At 40.1% G+C, this 26,806-nt stretch overlaps 1 long non-coding RNA gene across 2 annotated transcripts; it reads left to right on the top strand.

Annotated features, from left to right (window-relative positions):
- The first annotated feature begins 5,092 nt into the window (after nucleotides 1-5,092).
- On the top strand, nucleotides 5,093-23,298 carry LOC133384362 (uncharacterized). 2 transcript variants are annotated; one of them, XR_009762530.1, is made up of 4 exons: nucleotides 5,093-5,230; nucleotides 7,194-7,271; nucleotides 20,380-20,470; nucleotides 22,236-23,298. It is a non-coding gene; the product is annotated as an uncharacterized LOC133384362 (long non-coding RNA). The 2 variants fall into 2 exon arrangements; XR_009762529.1 differs by lacking the exon at nucleotides 5,093-5,230 and adding an exon at nucleotides 5,756-6,144.
- Nucleotides 23,299-26,806: the final 3,508 nt, after the last annotated feature.

Below are 26,806 nucleotides of genomic sequence, written 5' to 3'. Positions count from 1 at the left end.
TCCACAACAGTTTGTGATTTTTTTAAAAAAGAAAGCGCTCATGAAAATTCATCAGCATTTTAGTGCAAATTTCTCCCAATATCCACATTTTTGTATGCACGTTTGTCCAATATACATTTTTGCAAGCAATTTCTCCTAATATAATGGAGTTTTGCATGTTATTTTTTCCACAATATTCATTTTCATGCACACTTTCCTCTAACATAGGCATTTTTGAAAACTTTGCTTGTTTGGAGAACTGCGTTGCAAAATTTGGATTTCTCCTAATAGCCACATTTTTGTATGCACTTTTGCCTGATATACACATTTTTTGCACAGCACTTCAATATAATGCAGCTTTGTATATTGTTTTCACTAACATATGCATATTTATGCACATTTATCCTAGTATAATGTATCCTTCTGGAGTTGAAGGAAGTGGGAGTTGGAGATACTTTATTGCAGTGGTTCCACTCCTACGTGTAGACCTACTACCAGAAAGTAGTACTACGAGATTGTTGCTCAGCTCCATGGCTTTTGGGCTGTAGGATTCCACAAGAGCCCATTCTGTCTCTTGTGCTATAACACATATATGAAACCGGTAGGAGTTGTCACTTGGGTATTTGGAGCATGGTGTCATCAGTATGCTGACGACACACAGCTCTGTTTTTCCATTCCATCTGAATCAGGAGAGGCTAAGAAGATGTTGGACAAGTGTCTGGTGGCAGTGATAGGCTAGATGGGGGCCAACAAACTGAGGCTGAATCCAGATAAGACAGAAGTGCTGTGGGTGGGTGGTTCCAGTTTCTGGGAATTAGGTGTACAACCTGTTCTGGGAGGGGTTGTACTGCCCTTGAAGGAACAGGTTCATAGTCTGGGAGTACACCTGGATTCCAGCTTGTCACTACAGTCCCAAGTGGCTTCTGTGGTTAGGAGTTCTGATGCCCAGCTGAGGCTGATTTGCCAGCTTCAGCTGCCCCTGGATCAGGATAGCCAGGCTTCAGTTGTCCATGCTCTGGTGTCTTCCCATCTGGACCATTGTAACATGCTGAATGTGAGGGTGTCCTTAAAGATGGCCCGGAGGCTGCAGGCAGTGCAAAATGTGGCTGCTAGGCTGGTAAGTGGGAACAGCCTAATGGGCCTATGTAACACTGGTTCTGAAAGTGCTGCATTGGCTGCCAGTGAGCTACTGGGCCCAATTCAATTTGTTAGTACTAGCATGTAAAGCCCTAAATGACTTGAGACCCATGTATCTGAAAGAGCACTTTCCCCAGTATTAACCAACTCAGATCCTATGATCACCAGAGGAGGCCTTGTTGGAAGTACAACCACCGAACACTGTCTGGTTGGCACTGACTTGTGACAGGTCCTTCTCAATGGTGGCTCCGCATTGGTGGAATGTCCTCCACAGTGAGGTGTGTCTGTCTCCATCACTTTTGACTTTCAGGAGGAATTTAAAAACATTCCTGTTACCCAGGCATTTGATTGCTGAAGGGACTATTCCTGGCAAGATCACTGATAAAATAATGTTTTTAACTGTTTTGGAGTGTTTTAATTGTAATTTGTGCTTTGGAATGTTTTGGAATGTTTTGAAAATGTTTTTCTTGTTAAATTGTTTTGTTTATGCTTGCTGCCCTGGGCTTCTTCAGGAGGAAGGGCAGGATATAACAACAACAACAACAACAGTTTACACTACTTGACTGGAGAACTGCATTGCAAAATTCAGAGAAGTGTGAATTTGGAAGAATGGGTGTGTTTTGGTTTGTATATTATTTTGGAAAGTGTGCATTAGGTAGGTTTCAAATTTCTGTTCCATCCCTAGATTATTCCTCTTTTATATTATCTGTTATTCATAAATCCCTGCCCCCATTTTATTCCTATAGGTTGTTATTGAAATAATAGTGTGTGTTGCTAGAATTGTCATTCTTTAGTGTTCCGGTTCCTTGAACATCCAAGGTCTCTAGAAGTCAAATTTCTTCTTGGTAGGAAGTAAACCCATATAAACTATAGTGCACATTCATGTAATTACATCTGAATGGAAGATAATGCACTGTGAAATGCCTGCCATTGCACACCTACAGCCACTGAAGTATATGTTTTACTGTATTTAAACAGAGAATGAAACTGCAGTTGCTCCAGAGTACAAGTGACCAGGAACCAAGGGCATATCTCACCAGTGCCTAAAAAGTTCCACTGGTTTCCAGCCTATTTCTGGGCCCAACTGTAAGTGCTTGTGCTAAACTTTAAAGCCCTGCATAGCTAGGTACCCAAAAGAAAACTTACTTTCACATCAACAAGGGAAACTGCCTTATAGCAAGTCAGACCATTGGTCCATCCAGCACAATATTGTCGACACTGACTGGCAGCATCCCCAGGGTTTCAAGCAGGAGTTTTCCCCAGTCCTACCTGGAGAAACCTGGAACCTTTTACATATAAACCATGTGCTGTACCACAGCTCATACACAGGTTACTGGTGGAGTCTCACCTCTGGTGCACCTTCCATTACATCTAAGGAGAGGGCCTTTGCCACTGTGGAGCCCAATTTCTGGAATGTTCTCCCAAAGGACACTTGCCTGGTACCTACGCAAATGTCAGTGCTGGGTGAAAGACCTTTTTAATTGCTCAAATCTTTTAATCCTCACTGGGTTTTATGCTGCTTAACAAAACAAAGGCAAGCTCTTTGATGTTTTATGCTGCTTTTTTGTTTTTGTTTTGCTGTTTTTGTTCTTGGTTTATCTTCTGTATTTTACTGTTGTTTACTGAAATTATGTAAGCTTTTCTGGAAAACACAGTGTATTAAGGGGCAGAATAAAAATGTATAAAAAACAAAAATAGCAAGCAAATAAATATAATAGTTTGCTTTCATACAATTATGTCTCCCTAGTATATACAACCCTCCCGACTTTTAAATCAGAGCAGGACAGGCTGTGCCAGACTAAATGAATACAGCATGTAACAGACAGAGTTGAGCCTTTAGCAATATGTAATGTGAGGAGGCACTCAGGTAGCAGTCCTTGAGATGAGCATAGGAATGTTCCAAGTGCCTTTCCTATTTTTAACCTGTAAAGTCATAGGTGCATTGAATTTTCATTTCATTTATTTCAAAATATTTATAAGCTGTTTTTCAGAGCCGCAATCACACAAAGTGACGTGCATCGAAGAAATGTTACAGGCACAGTTGAATAGATACATAGACACTTGAGAGAGCAGTATAGCTGAAGACAGCAAGGAAACTGTGAAAAGGTAGGACTTCAAGGCTTGTTTAAACACCTGTACCAAAGGAGCAAGACGTAAGTGCATAGGAAGGGAGTTCCGTAGCTGTGAGGCACTGCCAAGAATTCTGCAACTACAGCATCCCTGACAGATGTCTCTTGAGCCTCTGCTTGAACGTATCTAGTAAATGAGAATCCACAAACATTGCAGGTGGTGTCGAGCCATTCTTATCATTAGGAAGTTTCACCTAATGTTTAACTGAAATGTTATGTGTGCGTGCGCAGTGAGCACTAAGTTCCATAGGACTTCCATAGTTCTTGGCTGGTTTTTCTACATGGGAAATCTAATCCTTCTCTTCTTGGACCCCATCCCCAATTTAAGTCTCTGTTATGTGTCCTCGCTGTAACTTTCCATGAGACATGAAGCTAAAAGCAATATTCAAATGACATACGAGTATAAAAGAGAAGTTAACCTGGGGATCTAATGTTACACAGCAGTCATAATTTTGTCTTGTGTTGTACCAGTATACTGTTTCACTGAAACCAAAAACTCTGCAGAGCAAAGATGGCAATGAGCAATCTGCTTAACCTAAACTTTGGCTTTTTGCAGCTTGGCTTTATGGATATTAAAGCACACCAAACCAAAGCAGACCTGTAATTTAACATCCCATTACTTTTTCATGACACCTTCCAGCCACCAGTGAGTTCTCTGGTGCGATTTATCACTAAATTCACCTGAGCAAGTGTTTGCATGATCCCATGAACATGTGAGAAGATAACACACACACACACACACACACACACACACACACACACACACACCAACTTTGTTTCATGGTTGAACAACAAAATAAAGTAGAAAGAGCACCTCTTAAAGATACGGTCCTGTAAATTCGCAAAACAGTATATAGCGTATAATAAAAAGAGGTGGGGAAAACACTAAACATCAATACATAATGTGAACAAAGCTCAAATGAGCCATTGTCACAATCCCAATGGAAAATAATTACTGATAAAATCCATTTTGGGGTTCTTTCCTGCCTTCACTTATTTTTTTCCCTTCTTTGCTTGCAGTCTTATTTTAAATCAATCTCATTTATTCCACTGCCACTGTCTCCTAATGTGCCCTTGTTGTTTGAATAAGGGAGGAGCCAGCATGGGAGAGCTTTGTTATTCATCAGGACTCTTGCTTCAGTGAAGTCCCAGCAATGTTTTCCTGGAGAATTATTTTGCTTAAGAAAAGGCAGAATATTGCCAGAGAGTTTCTGAATTTTTTTACAGCACATTAGCTAAAAATATACAGATTATCACATCAGAAATGCCACTGAGTTTACAGCTTTTAAAATCCACCTTGTATTATAAAGCTATGCATAAAAAAATTTCAGATTCTGTATTCCTCTTAATATTCTTTATTCATTCTTGACACTTGCTTTTAGTATGACTGTTAATTAAAAAAAACCAGCAAACTTTATTTGAAAAGGTAGCAATGATTCCACATTAATAACTATATGTAAATGCACTGTATGTTTTAGGCCAGGCTCCCAAATCCTATTACAGATTCAATCCTATTAAAACGTCCCCAAGTTTAAGCCTGCTTTAGAGTTTTTCATAGAAGTGCATGACCCCTCCTAAAACCCCTACATGTGTGGTCAAGGGACCTAAGGATAATTGTAAACTCCATGGGCTCCCATTAATCTTAGCACAGTCAGATATTAGTGCTTGTAAATCCGTACCTAAACAAGGACTATAGTTAAAGCCATCAATAGTCTTTTAATGAGGCAGATCAAAAACAAATGGAAGCAGCAGGAGACTAGGTTCCACAAGGAGGGGAAGCACAGGAAAAAGGCTTTGTCTGATTTCTTACACAAAAAGTAGACAGAATTAGCCCAGGAAATTTCCTCTCAATGGTTAGAGCTGTTGTAAAAATAGTGTTTCACTCACTTTCAGCTTGAAAGACACAGGATAAGGAAAGAGAGAGGAAGAGAGGGAAGAGTGTGTGTGGACAGAGAGATGACTACTGATAATCATGTCAGGTGGATGTGAGTATGTGTGTGTCTGTCAAGAATTGTAATAAATTATCTCAGCTCTTGCAGGCATACGAAGCAGCTTTTGAAATCCCCATAGATGTTATTTAGCCATCAGGGGGAGGGAGGGAGAGAGAGAGAATGTCCTGTTATGGAGTTCGTTATTTAAAATGAGGAAGGAGAAAAGTTGATAAGAATTTACGGCCTAACGCATGTGCTGCAGCGCTACAGTAGTTGCCGAGCAACATAAAGGCACCATGTCATGGCTGGGGGTGGGGTGGGGGAAAAGAAGAGAAATGAACAGGAATCCAACTAGCAGAATAAAGTACTTCACAGAAAGCGTTGCTAGTTTCCCAGTCATTTGTATCTCTCCTGTTTAATTTGTGGTTACTGAAATGTAGCCACAGTTCAAAGCATAGTAGGTTGTATCCCAATGGATCCTGCTCAGAATAGACCCACTGAAGTCGTTGGGCATGACTAAATTAAGTCTATTGCTTTCAGTGAGTCTGCTTTGAGTAGGACTTAATTGGCTACAAGCCAGTAAATTTTAAGAGTAGTTTTCAGAAGAGAAAACGAGGGTGGGGGAATGGCCAAGGCTGCTTCATATTTTCATGTTGAAGCAAAGGATTAAAGACCTTTGAAAAACAGAAAGGGAGACTTAACATGCAAGTATCTTCATATATCTTTGAAGGAATTTGTTACTGTGAGGCCTTTCAGGATACACCTTTATAGAACTTTCAGTGCCTTCTTTTTGTTTTAGCCTGGGTGTGAGGTAAAAGAACATCATAGCAACCTTGGAATAATTGATTGGTTTAGGGGAGGCAAGGCAGATTGAGTGGTAAACACTGCTGTGTCCTCCAAGCCCTTGCCAACATGCCCTGCTGCCCATCATCTGGCCCTCTGAGGCAGCTGCCTCACTCTGCCTAACGGTAGGTAAATCTAGGCCTAGGTACACAAGTAAATAGAAATCTCTGTAGAATTTAGCATGACTAATAGGGATGTATCAAATTTTCCCTTAATTTGCTTAATTTTATGTCGTGATTTTCAACGGCTAACTTCGAAAATGGATTTTTTTTAAAAAAAAATCCATCTCTAAAATATCAAAATTGAGAATGATAATTTCATCAATATTTCCTTTCATTTAATGATATTTCCTTTCACAATATATAGTGAAAAAGCAGATTGGTAAAAGCAGCTGCTAGCTGACAAAGAACAAACTCAAATCTATACTGGGCTGTTCGGTCGATGGAATGCTTTCGAACCAGCACCAGCCAACGGTTCCCATCCCTAATGTCTAATCAGCACTAATTTGCACATATATTTCAGGATAAGATCACTTGGTTTTTTGCTCTATGCATACATCATGTGAAATGTAATGATTGGAAGACCAATGTAACTGGAAGGAGGTTGGAGAAGCGGAGCCGATAGAAAAGGGAGGCCGCATAAGGTCCTGCCACATCCCACCTCCTATCAGGAGCTCCTAGGAGGGAAGCAAGCTGGCTGCGCTGGCAGAGCTTGGCAGAAAGAAACAAAATGATGCAGTGTCTGCTGGGACTGGGGACTGGCCAGGCCATGATGTGGCATAAGTCCCCCTCCCCTTGTTTCTGCTCCTGACACCCCCTGAAACACACCCCTTTTGGAGGCCCTGTGCCAGCCTCGGCTGTGTTGGCCTCAGCTATGCCAAATAAGCCTCAGCTGTGCCCCAGTGATGACACCCTCATTCCTCTTACTTAACTATGCCACTTCCTGAATCCCCTTGGCCTGGTGTAACTACTAAGAGGACTGTACCTTTAGTCAATTTATTTCAGTGAGCCCGTCCAATCTAATGGTGACATAGAGTGGTGTAGTCATCATGTCATGGTTTTCAGTGGCCTACACACAACATCACTTGTCACATAGGTTGGAGATAGACAACAGGTTTAAGAAAGCTGAAAGTTGTATGGTAGAATTACTGTTGCTTCTGCTTATTTCTTTTCAGTTATCTTTGGCAAAACAGACTTTGCAGATGGTCATTATAGCCTTGGAGTATGAACACTAGGCACTGTCACAAATGGAGGTGAGATATTGTGGCCCTTTGTTTCAACAGCAAGAGAAACGTTAAGGTGAATGTTGCTTTCTAACTCATCCTTCACTTGCAGACCTCAAGTGGAACACAGCCTATCAAGTATGTATTGTGACCTGCCAGGTATTTGACACCAGTCCTGGCAATATCAACAGCAGGTCCGTTGTGCTGATTGTGGTCATCATACATGACTGTTGAGGGCTGTATTTGTGTTGACACACCACAGGTTGTACTGGTCTAATTGATTCCTATATATGGGACTGAAAAGGAAATTGCCTGCAAATATAACTAGTTAATAACTCTGATGTTTTAACAGTTCTTGCCTGGAGACATTGCAACCATGGTATGCCATGTTCATTCATGCCCTATGCTTATGCTACACATGATGAAGGTTAATTCATAGAGAGACTGGTGTGTGGTATGAACTTTTAGTTAATGTGAAGAAGATTTTGCTTTTGGGCATGAAATTGGATGAAATGGTGTCTGATCACATCCAGTCCTATAATGTTATTATATATTTCACAGATATCTCATTTGAAAAAATGGTCAAGAAACCTAGTAGGTAGCTAAGCATGGAGGCCATAGAGATATCTGAGGTAGCCAGAGGGATAAGCAACTGGAGGGGCCAACTGGAGGTAGGAATATTTTTATGGAAATTCAGACTGAGAGATGGAATAAGAAATGTCATAATAGTATTAATTGACAAGTATGTATGAGTATTTTTGTGTGGTTTATATCTCAACACATTTCAAAGCAGGGAACCAAGCACAGGATACACTGATATGTGGGGAGTGAGGTTACCAGTCATAAACCTCACAGTTTAGTTAAATGTTGTTGCTTGAACTGTGAAATATTAAAGATGCAAGATAAACATGTGCTTCTCAATCTGACCAGTTCTATTACGTGCACTACTGAAGGATGAAACTTTTCTCCTAGATCAAAATGATGATGAAGAATATTGATAGTTTATATAAAGTTATCTTCAATAAGCCAAGTGAAAGAGTGAAACATAAACCCAACCCCATAAACTAGCTTTATTTGTATTTTCAGAACTTATTTTTATTTTTGCATTTATGTTCTTTCATTTCAGTTAATTTTTAGTATTACTTATAAAACAATGAATCAACATTGTTTACAAAGTAGATTTAACTAGAGCTGGGCTTGTGCAAGAAAAGTAGTTCTGTATAATCTAAAGTTCTCAGCTTTACCACTTTGCTGCAGGTTTAGGGGCTCTGATGCACATCAAAGGATGTCAGGATCATCCCATTCACTTCAGCTCCAAACACACATCTAATTGCATGCTCAGAGTTCACCACTTCATTGAAGTAGATGTAAGAGTCTATGTATGCACTGCTTTAGAGTTGGGGGATTTTAAGCAACACAAAAACACACATTGATTCTGTTGTTGTTGCGATCATTTGCATTAGTGTGTATTATCTGTCCATTGATCCTTGCATGCCTCTATGAAGCTCTTCATGTGACAAAAGTTCCAGGAAGTCACAGTGCACTATCACTGTCATCCTGTTACCATGAAGACCACCACTATACCACAGTCATTTGTACATGCACTCCATCCCACTGGAACCAACTTCAGGCCTGGCTCCCCGAAGTAGGCTTCACCTGTTGGTGGCTTTCTAGTCAGTAGACCTCCAGCTGCAGGCTTTCCTGGCACAATGACTTAGAATCTGCCCACCATTTAATTTCCCGAAATTCCCTGAAGACAATGCAACACTGTCAAACACAAAATGTAGAAGGGACATTTATGCTTAATGCTATGCTAAACTAAAGGCAACAGCAGCAATTAACCATTTGAAAGGGAAAGCTTTTAAATCTATACATCTGATTCTAGATTTATTTTTCAAGTGTTTCATTCAGAGCCAGCCCAAACATTTTGCTGCCCCATAAGCAGCTCTACTACATAATCTAAGAATAATCTAAGAAGTGATCCCCTAGATCCTATTAAATTGTAGATGAGGAGGTGTGTGGTCCAAAATGTGCACTCAGTATTTTCAAGGAATTCTGGGTCATCTCTCGGATTGTGCACTGCTTCATTTGTGCCCAAAAGAGATTGCTTCCCCATCCCCAAACACCAGCATGGGTTGTTTGTAGGAATGTGCACAGCAAAAATGATTTTGTTTGGAACCTCAGATAAGGAGCTACTTCAGCATACAGCCTTAGATAGGCATAGTGCTTTGTTTCAGAAGTGAAACCTTGCTTTGGTTCATTTGCTGAAGGTTTGGAAGTCTTCCCATTGACTATAGCAGGGAAATCAACAAATGACTGTAATTGTGGCAGAATGAGATGAGCTGCATGTCATCAACATGCTGGTGACATTGCAGCTAAAACCCTCAGATGAATTTCCCAGTAGCTTCATGTAGACGTTAAAAAGCATGGGGGACAATATAGAACCCAGGGCAGAACTAGAGTCCCCCAGCACTACATCTCAGAACACCCATCAAGGAACCACAAACCCTCTGACACTTCTCTGGAGTAAGCCATGAACCAGGTGACCAATGCCATTTCTGTCCCTGAAGCCATACTGAGATGCACCTAAATAATCCTCATTATCCAAGACTGTCTGGAGTTGTGGCACAACAGCCCTCTCCAATGCCTTGCCCCAAAATGCTAAATTAAAGACCTGGAGGTAATTGTCCAATGCCACGGGATCTAAATTAGGCTTTTAAAGGTGTGGCTTCACTAACACAATCTTAAGGCAATCACAAACTACTTCTTACCTCAAGGAGGCTTTAACCACCTCTGAGGTTCAGATACCCAGCCTTGATCTCATTAATTTAACTAGCCAAGATGATCAAGGATATATAGTAGGTGGTGGGCCTCATTGCTCCAAGCAGCTTCTGCACATCCTCATGCAAGACAAGCAGAGAGCTATGATGCTAGATTGAATCCTGGTCTTGTCAAGCTCTGACTTTGTCATAACCATACCATCAAGGTCAGCATGGACATGAATAATTTTCTCTGCAAAATGCTTAGCAAAATTGTCAGAACAGTTCCTTAAGGGCTCCAGATGTTGCTGCTTTGGGCCTATACTCAGAAAGCTCTTTACCACCTGACACAATGCTGCCAGATTACACACTGTAGATGCAATGGTGGTGGAAAAGTAAGACCTGCCACTACCACCACAGTCACAGAATAAGGTCCAAGATGAATTCTTTGGTCATAGTTGCTCTGATATTTCCACTACTCGCACTCCAGGAGTCAACCTAGCTGCTTCATTGCCTTCAGCTCCTCTGTATATCAGGGTGCTAAAAAGTGGCTCTGTAGTTAGGCCAAGGCTGTTTCCTGGGGTGGACTGTAACAATCAGTCCATCACTTTACAGAGACTTTGAGCAGCCCTAAAGTTAAAACTGGCTGGGTAATGATCTGTCCATGCCATTTCTAGCTCCTGCACCCACAATCAGTATCACTCAAATGTGTACTGAAGACTACATCCAGTGTATATTGTGCCATATTTTTGTAAAACCAGATATTAGCCTGTTCTGGAAGGGATGAACCCTCCAAAGAAGTTTGGGTTTTTGTGAAAGTAACTTTTAAAGTTTTGAGTTTGTAAAAAAGGGAACTGCCTATAACTTTTTTTCTTTTGGGGTAGACGTCGATTTACAGGCATAATACACCCTTCTGAGATGAAGCTTGCACAATTTCAGAATAAGTGCACAATTTTGCACAAGATATTGTTTCCACCTGTGGGTTTTTTTTTTGTGGGGCTGGTACCACAAAGGGATATTTTTTCCAGACCCCACCTTTTTGCCCTTGCCAGTGTGAGCAGCAAGCCTGTGGTACTGGCTGTACTACTCAATCAAGTCCCACCACTTGCAGCAGAGGTTATTCTGTGTTGGAAGGTTTGTAAATCTTTGGTGGTAGGGTAAAGATTCCTATATTGCTAATTGTATAATTGACTTTTCTTCTGCTGCTGAAAAAGTGAGAACAGTTATAAACCAAAGCTAAATATTATTTTCATTGTTTCAATTTTGGTGTGTGGACTAGACAAATATAGATAGATATTATACACACACACTTATATAAATATTATTTATTTGATTTCTTACTTGCCCTTCACCATAAGGTCCAGGGCAGGTTACAACACTATAATATACCATTATAAAAACAGTTCCAGTCAGAACAGAGGAGTATACATTCAACAAAAGAGGCGGGTTCCACAAAAGAAAATATCTTAACTGTCTGTTTTGCCAAAGGTAGTTTTGTCAGAGGCAAAAAAGTTCGGGATCTCAAAAGACCATGAAACACACTTGTGAAGGAAGATTTATTGATTTATTGAAGCAAAGCTGTTGCTTTTTTTTGGTTGGTAGGCACTAAAACACTTAAAGCAGCTGATGATGAGCACAGATCTTAGGTTCTCCTTTTTCCTGTGGGAAGCCTCAGGAAAGCCCTTTTATGGCCCCTTGTGTTTGGATTTACACCAAACCACACTTCTCTTCAGGCCAGTGTTGAAGCTTATATTCCCAGATCTAGGGCCCTTTATTTATACCGAAAAGACCCTCTGGGAAGGGGCACGGGTGGCACCTGTACCTGTGAGATTTTTATCTTCCCCAGTGGCCAGTTTACTTGAATCTCATGTGTCTGCCCTTTGTTTATCCCTTAGTGGCCTTGGATGTGTGCTAGCCAGGGCTGAGAATACAGCTGTGAAGCTCCTTCTCAGCCCCTGTCAGTGTATGTGATGAGCTCATTCCCTGTCTGTTTTAGCTAATTAAATAGCCTTTGCTAGCCTTTTGTCAACATAAGTGGAGAGCCTGCAAATTAAGCTTACTGTCCTAAAAATCAGGAAAAACAGAGGTATGAGACAAGAATATGGCACAGGGGGAAAAGGGCATGCTACTCTAAACCTCCTCAGTACATCTAGATGTCTTGCGGATTTATTTGCCCCTACTCTGTGAACGGGCAGAGTAAAGAGGTGCATCTTGAGCATATGGTAAAAGCTATACAACCAAGATGATAAACACATCTTGGTGGGGATAGAGTTTAGGAATTGAGGAATATTCATATATATGTGTGTGTAATCACACACACACTCATGAGGACATTTGCCCTGGCTTATGGCTTGGTAATAAAGATTTTGACTGAAGTGATTGACTGACTGGCTATTTGGTGCATGGGGAACTTTATGAGCCAGTTAGACCTGCTCACTTTCTGTAACCAAGTGCCAACAGTATATGGACAGGAACTTATTTCTCAGTACATGAGGAATAAAAGCCGAGCAACATTTTTGCTACTGTGATGCAATGTGTCCTTAAATCTTTGAAAGCTCAGCTTTTACTGTAGGCAGATTTATACCTCCTGATTCCTGGTTATTCCCTGGACAAAAGAAAATAAAAGAAACATGCCACAGCAACCAACTAGTCAACCAACCCAGTTCCAGGTTCTTCTTTCATTTGGACTCACAAACAACTGGTCTGAAATTGTTTACTATGAAAAAGGAACAACTGTGGTTTACAAAATTAGTTGTGGCCAAATCTTAGTAATTTTAATTGGTTAATATATAACCAAAACAGCAATAGTATTGGGTACTTTACTCATCCCTTAATAAAGCACAAGATTGTAGAGTCCAGATTTTGGGCCAATCTACTTATAGAAGCAGAATATGGTGGTAAAATCTTCAGATGTGCTTCAGCATGCAGGAGTGTGTGTATCATTCTTGAATGCTTACCCACATTAAAAAAAATCCTCCCTGCAAATTAAACACTATAACATTAGGGACAAAGTTTCTGGGGAAAAGCAGCCTGCTCCATACTATACTCAGTTCTAGTTGCAGAGATGTTTCTGTTCTTTTACGTGGGGCCATGAAAAATGTGATCCTTCATGACCAATTTGAAATAGAGCAATCTGTTCTGCAACTTTTAGACTAGGGATGCCAGGGAAGTTTGCTTGAGCCAAGCTATGGTATGAACTTCTGGGGCTCATAAAAACATCCACTAAATTAAAGATGAGTTTTAAAACCTATTAACAAAGCTGAGCAAGAATTTCTGGCTTCCCCCTTCCCAATTTCCACCAGCCTTCCCTGCTAACCTCCATACCCTGAAACACACTTCCCTTAAGTTATTTTAAAGCAATGACATCATATACGGTTGCCTGGCCTCTGGTCGGGGCATTGGCTTGCAAGCTTCTGAAGGGGCGCCCTACATATGTCCTTGCAAAAGCACTGCATGATGTGCATGTGCAGTATAGGATTCACAAGAAAGTTATGTGCACTACTGCAGACAATGGCTCCAACTTTGTGAAAGTGTTCAAAGTTATCATGGCCAAAGAACCAGCAGAAGCAAATGACAGTGATGGTGATAACCAGGAGGAGGAGGAGGAGCTAGAGTTTGTGCCCATCTGTGAGATCCTAGACACAGGACCTGAGGCAGACTCAGAAGAAGATTTTGTTTTACCACCACACCAGAGATGTGCTAGCCACACCCTCAACCTGTTGAAAGCTGAAATAAAGATGGGTGCACTTAATGAGGACAGTGATTAGTTTTAAGACAAACACCAGGAAGGAGATGACTTGGAAAATGACTTATTTAACATTCAGCTCCAGGGCAAGAAGTCAGCAGTGGACACTGATGATGAGGAATTGTTGAGGTACCTGAGGTCTCCCAGCAGGGAACTGTCATCAATACATGGCTTTCCACGTGTGCTGTGGTGTTTTTTGCAGCACAACACAGGCATGCCTTCAAGCGCTGCAGCAGAACGCTTGTTCACTACCAGTGGCAACATAATGACTGTAAAAGGACATTCCTTGTCTGACGTGCTCTTTGAGCATCTTGTTCTTTTGCGATGTAACAGAAATGTATTCTAAAAGCAGCATTTCAAGTGTAAAATTTGATTTCAAGTGAATTATGTATGTTAGGGTATCATCATTGCTGGTGGGGTGGGGAGATATGAGATTCTGTTCTGTCATTCTGTTAATCTTGTGGATAAAAAAATTATCCTACTACTCTGTGTATGTGTGTTTATTTTTAATGTTGATTTAGGTAGGCTACTTAGATGTGCAGTAGCGAAGGCCAGCACCTTGTAGGCATTTTTTCAAAAAAGTAACTGAAGTGTAATTGTAGTGATTACTTTTGAGTAACGGTAATCAGTTACTTTCAGAGTAATTGTACTTGTTATGGTACTTTATTACTTTTTGAGGCCATGTAACAGTAATTGTAATTTATTACTTTTAAAAAGTAATCTTCCAAGCTCTGAGTCAGGATTGTGATTGACAAGATTTGGTGACACACCCCATTTCAAGTTCTGAGAACAGTTTCCTTTTCCTGATTGTTTCACATCAGGAATTCAGTAAATATATAGCTTTCAGCAGCATAAAGAGTACTTTCTCTGTACAGCATTGGGACTTGCTTCTGAGTAAATATGCATAGGATTACACTGCAACAGAGAATCACAGCAGGATCTTGGTAGGCATAAAAGTGTACATGCAGGGTTTTTTTTAATTACTTGCAAAAATGGCATATTATACATTTTATCTTTCAAATAATTTTTGAACAAAAGTTTCAAAAAGTGTACATGCTGCAGTGTTATACTTTTCTAATTAAGGAGTCAAACAAGTTTAAATTTTACTGGACTGTTGAAGAGGGCAGTTTATTTGTCTTATTCATAACCTATTTTGAAAACCTTTTCAATATGATCTTTTTCTGGGAGTAAAGCTGCAATGCTAATTCCACATACCTGGGAATTCAGTAGGACTTACTTTTGAGTAGACATGGTTAGGATTGTGCGGAAAATCAGTGGGATTTTTGAATGAATATAGAAAAAGATTGTGTTGTAAATCTTTCTCTCCCCCTCCAATCCTTTTTTTTAAGCAGTTAGGCAGGGCTTACTTAGGTGTCATTGCTTTTATTTGGTGAGAAACGAATACTTATTTTTTTAAAAAAATGTTCTGCAATGGCCAACTGGTTTTGACAATAAACTATTATATGGGGTATATGTATTTTTACATCTCCAGTGTGTGTGTATATGCAATCTTTCCAACAACCCTGTGAGGTAGGGTTGGAAACGAAGGCAGCTTAAAACAAGAAATAAAGCCATTTAAAGTCCAATAACAATAAAACAAGTATAAAACAGTTGCAAAAAAGCTTAAAGTGGCATGATTCTGCATTTTGGATTGGGTGAGTGAAGTTCCTTATCATTGAATTGCAGTCCTGTGTGTGCTTTCCTGTCTGAGTAACCCCCATTGAATACACTGGGACTTGCTTCTGAGTAAACATGCATAAGATTGCGCTATAAATATCTTTACAGGTTGTGTAAATAATAATCTTTGACATTCATGCTTGTATAAATATTCTTCATACTATGTCTTGATATGTACCAGATTTCACACTATGGTTGTAAATTATTATTTACCAATTATTTTTTCCTCTACATTTTAAATGTGTGCTTCTTCCTTGGGGTGGTCATGGTCCCCCTCTGTTTTCACCCTGAGGGGCAGATTAGGTCGAGAGATGATGCGTAGTGCATGGTCACCCAGTAAACTTTGTAACTAATGTCCATTTTAAAATTTAATTAAAATGATTTATATGCAGGCAAAGTTTATGAAGTAATGCAGATCCACATAATACATTTAAAGCACATCTAACTTGCATTTAAAGCACATGACTTCCCCCAAAGAATCCTGGAACTGTAGTTTCCCCCTCACAGTTATAGTTCTTGCCACCCTTAACAAAATCCAGTTCCCATGATTCTGTAGTGGGATTCATGTCCTTCAAATGTATGTTGATGCACTTTAAATGCATGGTGTGTATCTGCCCTACTATGCTGTGCATTCATTAGTGAATTGAAAAGAACAATTTTAGAAGATTCTTTTTCAAACAGGGCTCTAGCTCAATGGTAGGGAACATGCTTTGCATGAAAAGGTCCAAAAATCAATCTCTGGAAGAGACGATTGTCTAGAATCCTGAAGAGCCAATGCTAGTCCATGTCATCAGTACTGAGCTAGATGGTACCTAATGGCCTTACTTGGTATAAAAGAGGAAAGAGACCCAAGGGCCACAGCGACTCTGATATTTATTTATGTATTTTATTTACAACATTTATATACTGCTTTATAATAAAAAACCTCAAAGTGGTTTATAAAGGAATTAAAACTATAACATTATTGGAAAAAACAGTTAAAGACAGGTAATTAAATATATTCACAATAATAATTAATCACCCTCCGATAAGGTCTGTCCCCTATCGTGTGAATGGAGGAGTGCTTGAAGAGATGAGGAAGGAAGTGAAGGAAATGTTACAGCCGGGTGTGATACATGAATTGATTAGTCCATGGTCATCTAGCATTCTGTTGGTACTCAAAAAGCAATGCTTGGCTGTTGTGTGGGCCCTGAGTAAACTGCGTCCCTATGTGTGGGGAAGAAGATTTACTGTGGTCACCGATCATCGTGCGCTGATGTGGCTGGACTCCATGAAGAACAGTAACATCATGCTCCAGGGATGGTTGTGGGTGCTGCAGGAATATCTAGTGGACTTTGTGCTGATATGGTCTCATTCATGTCAGCATGCCACAGCATTCTACACTAACTGCAACCCCCAGGATAGGCTGTGCTGCATGGGGATTTTTTGACCTTGGCAGACTGGCTGCCAGGATTTTTTTAAAATTTTGGTTAGGAACCCTCATTGGTTGTGGGATGCTAAGGTTTCTGTCTTACTCATGGGAATCATGTTGTGGTCCCTATGGTATTGCATTTAGGAAATCATCACCATCTTTTGTTTTTCTTATTTGCATTTCATTTACCTCTGACCTTACTTCCTTACAGCCATAGTAGCAACAACAGTGGTTCCATGTGCCTCTCTCTGCAGTGAAGGGTCAAGTCTGTTAAGACGTTTGGAGCAGCCATGTTAAAAGACAGGCAGGGCATTCCAGGCAGGGGGTTGTCAACCCTACTTTGATATGGATATCTTTGCAGAGGATCCCTAGTCAAGCCTTACCAACAGCACAGTCCCAACAATATCTACTCAGAAGTAAGTCTTCATGAGTTCTATTGGGCTTAGTCCCTTAGTAAGTGTGTTTAGAATTGCAGCCTTCAGGGGCATCCATCTTTTCTCCTGAGTACTCCTTTCTAACATCTCCATAACACTAGGCTTTCTTCCTACAACTGCCTTCTGGTGACTGCTCTGGACTGAGGGAACTGAAACTCTTCTTGCCAGAAGCAAGTAGGCTAGGTTAAATGTTCGTTACCCAGGCTGTCTAAGCTAGTGAGAAGGAATGATCCTGTCACTTCAGCTGGACCTGGAAACACCCTCATTTAGCTAAGATTTCTATCTTAATTTTCAATCAGAGAATTTTGTTTGTTTGCATGGTATGCTCTGTGCAACTGTGATTGATGCTTAATATATCATGCTTATTGACATCACTAGGGCACATCCCCTATGACATCACTAGGGCGTACCCCTGAAATCTCAGGGTTTGGGATGCTTTTGACCTGACAACCCTAGACAGCAGTCACAATAGAGGAACATGGGAGAGGAGTGAGTTTTTTCCCCTGACTTCTCTTTCTGTCACTGTGTTATGCTGGTTAAGATCAGCTGGGATGCAGGTGACCTGTGAAAGATGAATGTCTCCTAAGGGCTACTTCATCAGACTAGGCAGAATGTTAGGCCCACATCAATGTTCAGAGGTTTTGGGGGTGGATGGGAGGAAACAACCCCACCCCAAACTTTGAGGGTGGTCAGAGTTCACATGAATGGATTAAGTAATTTATAGTTTCAAGTTTGTTTTTCTTTAAAAATTTTTAAAGTCATGCCACTTCTCCCAGCTGTGACTTGGCTGAGAAATCAGCATCCTAGCAGTGGTCATTTTGAAAATGGAGCAAGTGGAGAGGAAGTGGGAAGGGAACTATGCTACATAGTTTGAGAGTTATCTCATTCATCTCAAAGTAGGTTGAAACTCATATGTGTGCATCAGTGAACAGATGGAGTTTGGGTTAGGAAAAATGTCTAAATTCTCCTTGGTGATTTCAATATAAGCCAGCAATGACAAAAATATTTATAGATTATATAAGTGCATGGCACATAATACAAGAAGCTGAGTAAGAGGATGGAACATTAAGTGGATATAACTGTTACATCATGCTTTATCAGAAAATTCATATTAAAAATACTGTTAATATGAATATGGCATGAACCAATGTACAATAGCTTCTAAAGGAATACTGTATATTGAAATCTATTTATTGTCCTTCCAAATGTCTTCCAGATAATATGTTCAGTAAGGTATCATCTATCATGAACAATATTTCTTTGTAAGTGGGGAAGGGCCTTTGTATTTCCACATGAAGGAAAACCACATCATTCACAACTACAACCTTCTGTAACCTTCCTGCCCTCCTCACTCCCACACCCCACACAAAGACCCTCCTTAATTGTATTACTATTAGGCTGCCCTCCAACCCTTACTCAAATGAGGACAAGGCTAGTTTTGTATTTCATGGGATAACAATTTATGAGCAATTAAAAACGAAGAGACACAAAGCATTCATCACAGCCGCAGCTAGACAGGCAGCAGAGGTCAAAGGTTCCAGCAATGAAGTGTGCACAATATATTTTTATTTCTGTTTTCACTAAGAAGGAAACGGGTTAGCTAAAAATTATGGCTTGCCGTCTCCATTTCAAAATAGGTGCACTTAATCTTTCAAGACAATCCATTCTTGGGCAGATGGGTGATGAAAGTGTGTTCACAAGCATGTGTGCGCACAGGCATAAAAACAGAGGAAGAAGCTGTATATGCTGTTAGAAAACTCAGAGTACTTATAAAAGGAACCTATCAACCACTATTATTGTTCATAGCTGAGTGCAGGTACTGTCATGACCATAAGTACAAACTCTAGGCTAGGAAATCCCTGCTTCAGATTTTATTTCAGCCATAATCTCAGTAGTACTCTTATCTCCTTTCTTCAACTCCTCTCATCTGCAATATGGAAAATACTAATAATATAGGGTTCTAATAAGATTTATAGTAACAATTACTGTGATCAGAGTTGGTTGCACTCTAGTTCTTTGCTCTGGGATTGCTAACTTACTGTTGATGTGGAATCCACACAATATCATTGCCAAACCATTGCATTACAGAGGGTGTTTTTTAAAAATAAATAAATCCTGTTTTTCCCCCAGGCCTAGACTTGTGATACCCCCTCCCCTAAAAAAAGTAATTGCAGTGCCATCTTACCCTTTACATTGAAAGCTTACTGTTTGTAAGCTCAGTCCATTTTTTTCCTTTTCAGCACAGCTGAGGCAATAATAATTAGTTGTCCCTTATTTAGTCATCTATTGTTCTATACATATATGAGATTATTGGTTTCTTTTCATTTCTTTCCTCTTTTCTTTCCATTAACAGCAATATAGTGCTATTTTGTAATAATGGACGAAATGGAAATGGACTGCCTTCAAGTCGATTCTGACTTATGGCGACCCTATGAATAGGGTTTTCATGGTAAGCGGTATTCAGAGGGGGTTTACCATTGCCTTCCTCTGAGACTGAGAGGCAGTGACTGGCCCAAGGTCACCCAGTGAGCTTCATGGCTGTGTGGGGATTTGAACCCTGGTCTCCCAGGTCGTAGTCCAACACTCCAACCACCATGCCACACTGACTCTCATAATAATGGACAGAAAGGATTAAAAAAGAGAGAATGGGAAAAAGGCAGAATACCATAATAGATTACTAATTAAGGAACAACTAATTATCATTGCCTCAGCTGCATTGAGCAAAATAATATGGCCCTGAAAGCAGGAAGCTTTCAATAAATTTTGGAAAAGCCTTTGGCTGAATGGAACTTAGTTGTCCAATATAGACTGTCAAAATATTCTTGGTCCCAAAACATTAAGATAACTATAAGCTGAGGTTAAATTAACCAGTAGTACTTTTTACATAGAATTATCTGTCCAAAAAAGTCATTGATATGGAAAGGCTTCGGTACAACAATTTTTGTATAAACAAATAGAAGAAAAGAGAAAAGTGACTGCATAGTGGTGAAATTAGCCAGCATCTGCACCATGCACATAAAAGTGAAACCCATATAGCATTTTTCCATGCAATGCATATTTGATCTGTTGTGACCTCTGCCTTAACTGATTTTATGCTTCCTATGCTTTTCAGATAACATGAAACTGCTATCCTGAGCACAGTACCCTGAACAATCCATGTTTTTGAAGAGCAACCAACCATCAATATTAATCAAGTATACACTGTATGTATATCAAGGACCTTTCACATAATGCAAAAGCAGTTTTGAAATATATGAAAATGAGATTGGGAACATGCATTAGTTAAGCTCCAGAATAATCATTATTGTTGAAGCCTTAGATTGTTGCAGGCAGTGTAGGTTTTAAGACCACCACATATTAACACCATCTTCATTTCCCCTGTCATTCTGTATCTATTCATGAATTGTAGTCCTCCAGTTACTTTCCAAACCTCTTAACATTTTTCCTAAGTGTTGCCCCACTTGTTTCTCCTCCTTTTCTGAGCCTTCCTGTCCTTACTTTGATGTTCCTGACAGACTACTTCTTGTCCAAATTTAAATCTCTGTGCTGCCGCCTTCTGCTTTCTAATCTTGTCAGCCATGTCACAGAGAGTCTTGCTATGAATAATGAAAGTTAAATAGTCTTTTAAAGAGCACTTGTGTCTCTTGATTCTGAAGACATTCATTGAGGAAACTTGATTGTGGCTGCAATCCTATGCAGACTTATATGAGAGTAACCCCACTGAACCCAAAGATTTAGGATGTTAATACAATAGGTTTGACTTATCTTATCCACTTCATTTATATCAAAGATGAGGAACCTGTAGCCTCCAAGATGTTCACAGAATCATAGAGTTGGCAGGAGCCTATAAGGCCATCAAGTCCAACCCCCTGCTCAGTGCTCAATGTTGTTGGACTTCAACTCCCATCAAACTCCAGCCAACATGGCCAATTGCCAGGGAGGTGGGAGTTACAGCCCAGTAATATCTGGAGGGCCACAGGCACTCCATCATTGGTTTACATTGTTTTTCTATGCCTGGCTGGCCATTGCGGTGGAAAATAAGTTTAGTGAGGAAAGGTTAAACAAATTGGGTATGTTTAGGTTGTTGAAGAGAAGACTGAAAGGAGACATGCAGTTTTTATTCTCTTCTCTTTCTCCTACTTTACAATCTCCATGCCTGCCCTCAAACATTTTATAAACCAAAATAAAGAGAACAGGAAATTATAGACAGAAAGGAAAGAAGGAAGGAAGGAAGGAAGGAAGGATGGGTGGATGGGAAAATAACAGAGAAAGAAGGAAAAAAAGAACCAGGAAGTTTGAGAAAGAAAGGAAGAAAGAAAGAAAGAAAGATGAAGGTATCTTGTAAAGAAATGGGAAAATAAGGTTATGGTGTTCCTCCAGTTATTTAGGAACAAGATTCCATAACCAAGCTATAGCTGGTACTGACACTTTCTCTCCCCCCACAAAAGCATCACAGAGGGGCTGATATTCCTTCCCAGTTTATAACTGTGGTGAATATGACTACCTTCTGACAAAATTGTAATTGTCCTTGTAAATTGTTATGGTATAATGGAGACTAAAGGAGGCTGCTCACAAAATGGCTACTCAAAAACTGCATAGCTGTTGCCTCTAATAAACAACTCATATATTAGCCACAACAGCATCTGGAGTAAGATTTAGGGCATAAACGAATAATATCAATATATCTACATTTCAGTTTTTCTAGAGGCCTTATGCCTCTTATCATACCGAGTTCATTGTAAAGCTATGCAGTCTAGCTGAGCCATTCTCAGATGCTGCCTCCTGAATAGATTGAATTGAACTAAATCTTCAGAAGGCTAGCCACATGATAAAAGTATTCTTCAAGAACTAGTTCTCCAGGATAATGAAGGACAAAATTGGCGAACAGGAATAAAACCCTGAGAGTATCCTGAGAAAGATTTTTGTTGTTGTTGCCATTGAATTAATATCCTACCCTTCCTTCCAAAGGAGTCCACACAACCAAGTTGAGTCCTGTGATTTGCCAAGCTGCCCACTGAAGGAGAGAGAACTAACTGTACTCCCTTAGGGTTGCCATCTGTGAGATCAACTTTCTACATGCTGCTTTACCTGTTGAAATTCACAGACCCAATTTCACCTCTTTAATATGCCTTTACTTGTTAAACTTGAAGTTGGAAAACCAGACCTTTAGAGGCCAGAGAGCACACGGCCTTTTATTTATTTTGCTTATTTATTTTATATTATTTTGGTTTTTTGTGTGTTTTCTTCTCTTGGTGTATTGTTTTCTTTCTGCGTATCATTTTGTTGTCAGTGTGTGAAAAATATGAAAAACCTTTAAAATAAAGAGTGTATATATAACACGACACCTTCATATTCAAATACTTGAAATGTAATGTGATGTTTTTACCTTAAAGTTGAGTTGGCTTGTCCTCAGCTTCCTGCTTTTTAAATTTATATTTGAGCTGGCCTCTTGCTGTCTTTAGCAGACCTGGGTTCTTTTTTAAGAAGTCTAGAAACTCTGCACAGCTCATGTTAATGGTCAGTTTTATCCACAGCTTTGCCTTCACAACAGCTATCACTCAGCCTGTTTCTGTCCTTGGCCAAAGATGTTATACTAAACTGAAAACTGTCTCACAGTGGGTATTAGACATAGGAATGGAAAGTGAGAGAGAGACCAGTTTCTTCAATTGGCTACCACTACCCTCTGACATTTGTCTGAAAACCTATACCGATCTATGTTCTGCTCCTTGGAGGCAACTCTTCCCTGATTTGTTGTGAAAAACATTAGTCATCATACAGCTTGTCAATCTCAATCTCAGTGTGGAGTGCTATAGCAAGAGTCTGTAAATCTGCCCATTTCTCATTAATGTGAAGTGAGAGCACTGACATTTTTAAAAAAAAGTTATGTTTCAACATTGTGCCACTTATCCTGGTTTTAAATTCAATGTCTTATAGACTTTCCCTCTGAATTTTCTGGTGTCAGCTGGAGACATATTGTCCAGAACACCAGTGGGGGCTGGTGCCCTCTAAAACTGGTGGGGTTGCTATGAGGTCACAGGGGTGTGTCCAAAGAGATCACAGGGACATGGCCAAGGTCTAGTTCTCTTCTCATCCTCCTGCATTGAAAGATTCTGTAGATGCTTAAACACTGCAGATTTACAAATAGAACCTAAAGAAACTAAAAAGTGCTTTTCTTTGGTTTACAAGACAAAAAGACAATAAAATTATTGACAGTCCAATAGTCAGCAAAAGACCCATCAGTGCCAGGGCCAAGGCCTATCCCCTTGCCACTGCCATCCTCCTCCTCTCTCTCCCCCTTCAACAGTCAGCAAAAGGCCCATCAGGACCAAAGCAACCCTTCCTGTGCCACTCTGTGGGTTTTTCCCCCTTGCTCCCCATACAGCAACATACACCCACCCACCGACTCTGCATAGTCAAATACTGAAAAGAACTCATACAGAAATTTTGCTGCTGTTTTCAAAGGCTGGATGCAGGAAAATAATCATGCATCCTGCTGCTTTAGTCTCCTACTTGCAAGAGTGAGGGCATAGCAATGCAAACTCAGAGAGGAGCCAATACAGATTGCAAATGCATGCATCTGATTGGTTCAGATTGGTTCAGATTGAAATGTATTGGGGAGGCTCTTTATAGACCTGTCCCAATGGTATGGAACTTCCAATGCATTTCTGAGGGACTTCTCCTGATGGGTTAGAAATTATCCTATAAGAAATAAAATCAAAATGGAGGTCCTGGAGGTGCTGAAGGGATCCCTGCCCTCCTTAAGCCACTCCTACTATAATTTTATCCCTGAAGACAGGAATAGGCCCATAGCAATGATTGTGATTGGCTGTGGTATCCAGAGATGATTGGCCAGAAGATGGACAGAAACAAGTCCAGAGTATCTCTAAATGCAAGGTACTGTATTGAATATGAATGTAAGGAATAGAGAAGGGACTGGGCTATAGGTTTTGATGTTTAGGGTGGTTAAGGTGGGCAGTTCCCCACCTGCCCTTAATGAGGGGCCTCAATGACTTGAGCTAATCTTCCACAGAAATTGCCCTCTTTTTCTCTTCAGTTTTGAATGGAGACCTTCCGTGACATCATGGAGTTCTGTGGAGCTGACACTGTTATATTCCAGTTTCTTCACAGCACCTTGAGAGATTGCCATGAGATTGTGGGAAAAAACCAAAGAGGGAGAGATGAGTTCTTCACTGAAAGCTGCTCACAAAATCTTCACACATTTTTCTTCCCCCCTCTGAGAAAAAGTATGCCTTTATTGCAAGCCAACATTGCAGTATGCATTCAATAGTAGGTACAGAGCTTGGAAAAGTTACTTTTTTGAACTACAACTCCCATCAGCCCAATCCAGTGGCCATGCTGGCTGGGGCTGATGGGAGTTGTAGTTCAAAAAAGTAACTTTTCCAAGCTTTGAGTAGAAGTAACAGCCACCTTGTTGGTACGTGCCAAAACACATCTTTGTATTCCATTTCTCCAAACTCAAAAAAGGACCAAAGAGACTCTGCCTTCTTGGCCGAGAAGCTTAACTCACTGTATACCTTGAGGACAAGTGTTCTACACCAAAACTCAAAGCCTTCTTCCCATGTTTGAGGCAATTGTAGATTATATGATATTTGCATCCAACTTGTATCAGGTGGTCATTAAACTGTTTTAATTTCTGATACACTGATTTGTGTTTTCCGAAATTTACAGAGGCATTGTCAGTCACAAAAGACACACTGTTAACACTGAGGCTATTCTTCTGTTGATTATTGAAAATCTGTGTCACAACTGCCTCACTTGTCTCATTTTAGTCAATGTAACATCTTTGTCACAGAAAAGTAACATATAGTTAATGGGAAGAATTTCCTGTGTCCCTGAAAAAAACTGCATTATCCAAGTCCTTAAGCAAAAGGTCTAGTGATTTTGGTGCCAAAATATTTTCTGCTACGCTGATTGCTTTTGTCCACCCACAATACTTTTTTTTTTATTGCAATTTCAGAATCAGGCAATATTCTTGGAAGCATTTTGTTTGCACAATCTTGGCTTGTATAACTTAGATGGTGGGAAATACTGTGATAAACCTGCCCTACTTCAGCTATTGTCACCTGCGTTTCTTGGGATGAGTTTCTTTTGGTAAAAAATTGTTAGATTTGCGGCATTCTTTTCTGTTGTTTCTCCAATTCCTTGTGTTTCATGCTTTCAGTATGTCTTGTCTCTGCTTTTCCTCCCTGATACTTAACTGAAATCTCTTGACAGCACAGAATGCATTTGCTGTAACTGTATTCTTTGTGAAGCCAATTTTTGAATGTATATTCCCTGCACTGATTATCATTAAAACTTCACACACACCTTCTCTTTTTTACTGTGTCACTGTCCAAAGGTCCTTCACTACCACCACTGTATCATGATTTCACTGTTTTTGATTAAATTTAAGAGAGAAAAATCATAAATGAGCAGTATACTGCAGAGAGGCTTTTTCCTGGCTCAGCAGGCAACTGCAACATGCTTAGCTACAGAGGGATACAATGAATTGATCTTGAATACTAAGATCCCCACTCTCTGTCACTCCTGGCTCTTTCTGTACTTCTACCAGTCCTCTAACTCCATTTTACATTTACCCAGGCCTAGTTTCCATGGGTTTTCTATCTCTTTATTATTAACGCCCCCCCAAATCTCCTGCACCTTCCTGCTTAGGTCTCTTGAGATGACAAGCTAGTGTGAGAATAAAGCCATAGTGGTGGCTTGTCACTTTTCCAACATTGGCCTCAAGAGGTTCTTGGAGATAAAGGTCAGATCCTGGACTCCAGGCCAGACTTGGAGGGTTGGCAATTCTCCTGGAGATAGAGCTCAATTCCTGGTCATTCTAGGTCCAACTTGGAGGGTTTGTTTATTTATTTATTATTTGATTTATATCCCATCCTTCCTCCCAGTAGGAGCCCAGGGCAGCAAACAAAAGTTGTAAAAGCACTTTAAAACATCATTAAAAAACACTTTGAAAAATCCTGAAAATGGACTGCCTTCAAGTCAATTCTGACTTATGGGTGACCCTATGAATAGGGTTTTCATAGTAAGCGGTGTTCAGAAGGGGTTTTCCATTGCCTTCCTCTGAGGCTGAGAGGCAGTGACTGGCCCAAGGTCACCCAGTGAGCTTCATGGCTGTGTGGGGATTTGAAACCTGGTCTCCCAGGTCGTAGTCCAACACTCTAACTACTATACCACACTGACTCAATCCCAAAACAGACTTTAAAATACATTAAAATAAAACATATTTTAAAAACATTTTTTAAAAAGCTTTAAAAACATCTTTTTTAAAAAAGAAAAGGTTTAAAAACATATTAAAAAGCAATTCCAACACAGAAGCAGACTGAGATAAGGTCTCAACTTTAAAGGCTTGTTGCAAGTCTTCAGTAGGCACTGAAAAGATAACAGAGATGGTGCCTGTCTAATATTGAAGGGTTGGCAATCCTAGTTCTGCTTAAGGTCTGAGGAAGAAGTTACTTCAAGGCCTGAAGATAACTGTGGCTGCATATGTACGAACCTCTTGGGTTCTATGGGGCTAC

The sequence above is a fragment of the Rhineura floridana genome, chromosome 4, assembly GCF_030035675.1.
Source record: "Rhineura floridana isolate rRhiFlo1 chromosome 4, rRhiFlo1.hap2, whole genome shotgun sequence".
NCBI lineage: Eukaryota > Metazoa > Chordata > Lepidosauria > Squamata > Rhineuridae > Rhineura > Rhineura floridana.
Note: the sequence above shows the minus strand (reverse complement) of the source record. Positions and strands in the feature narration are given on the sequence as shown.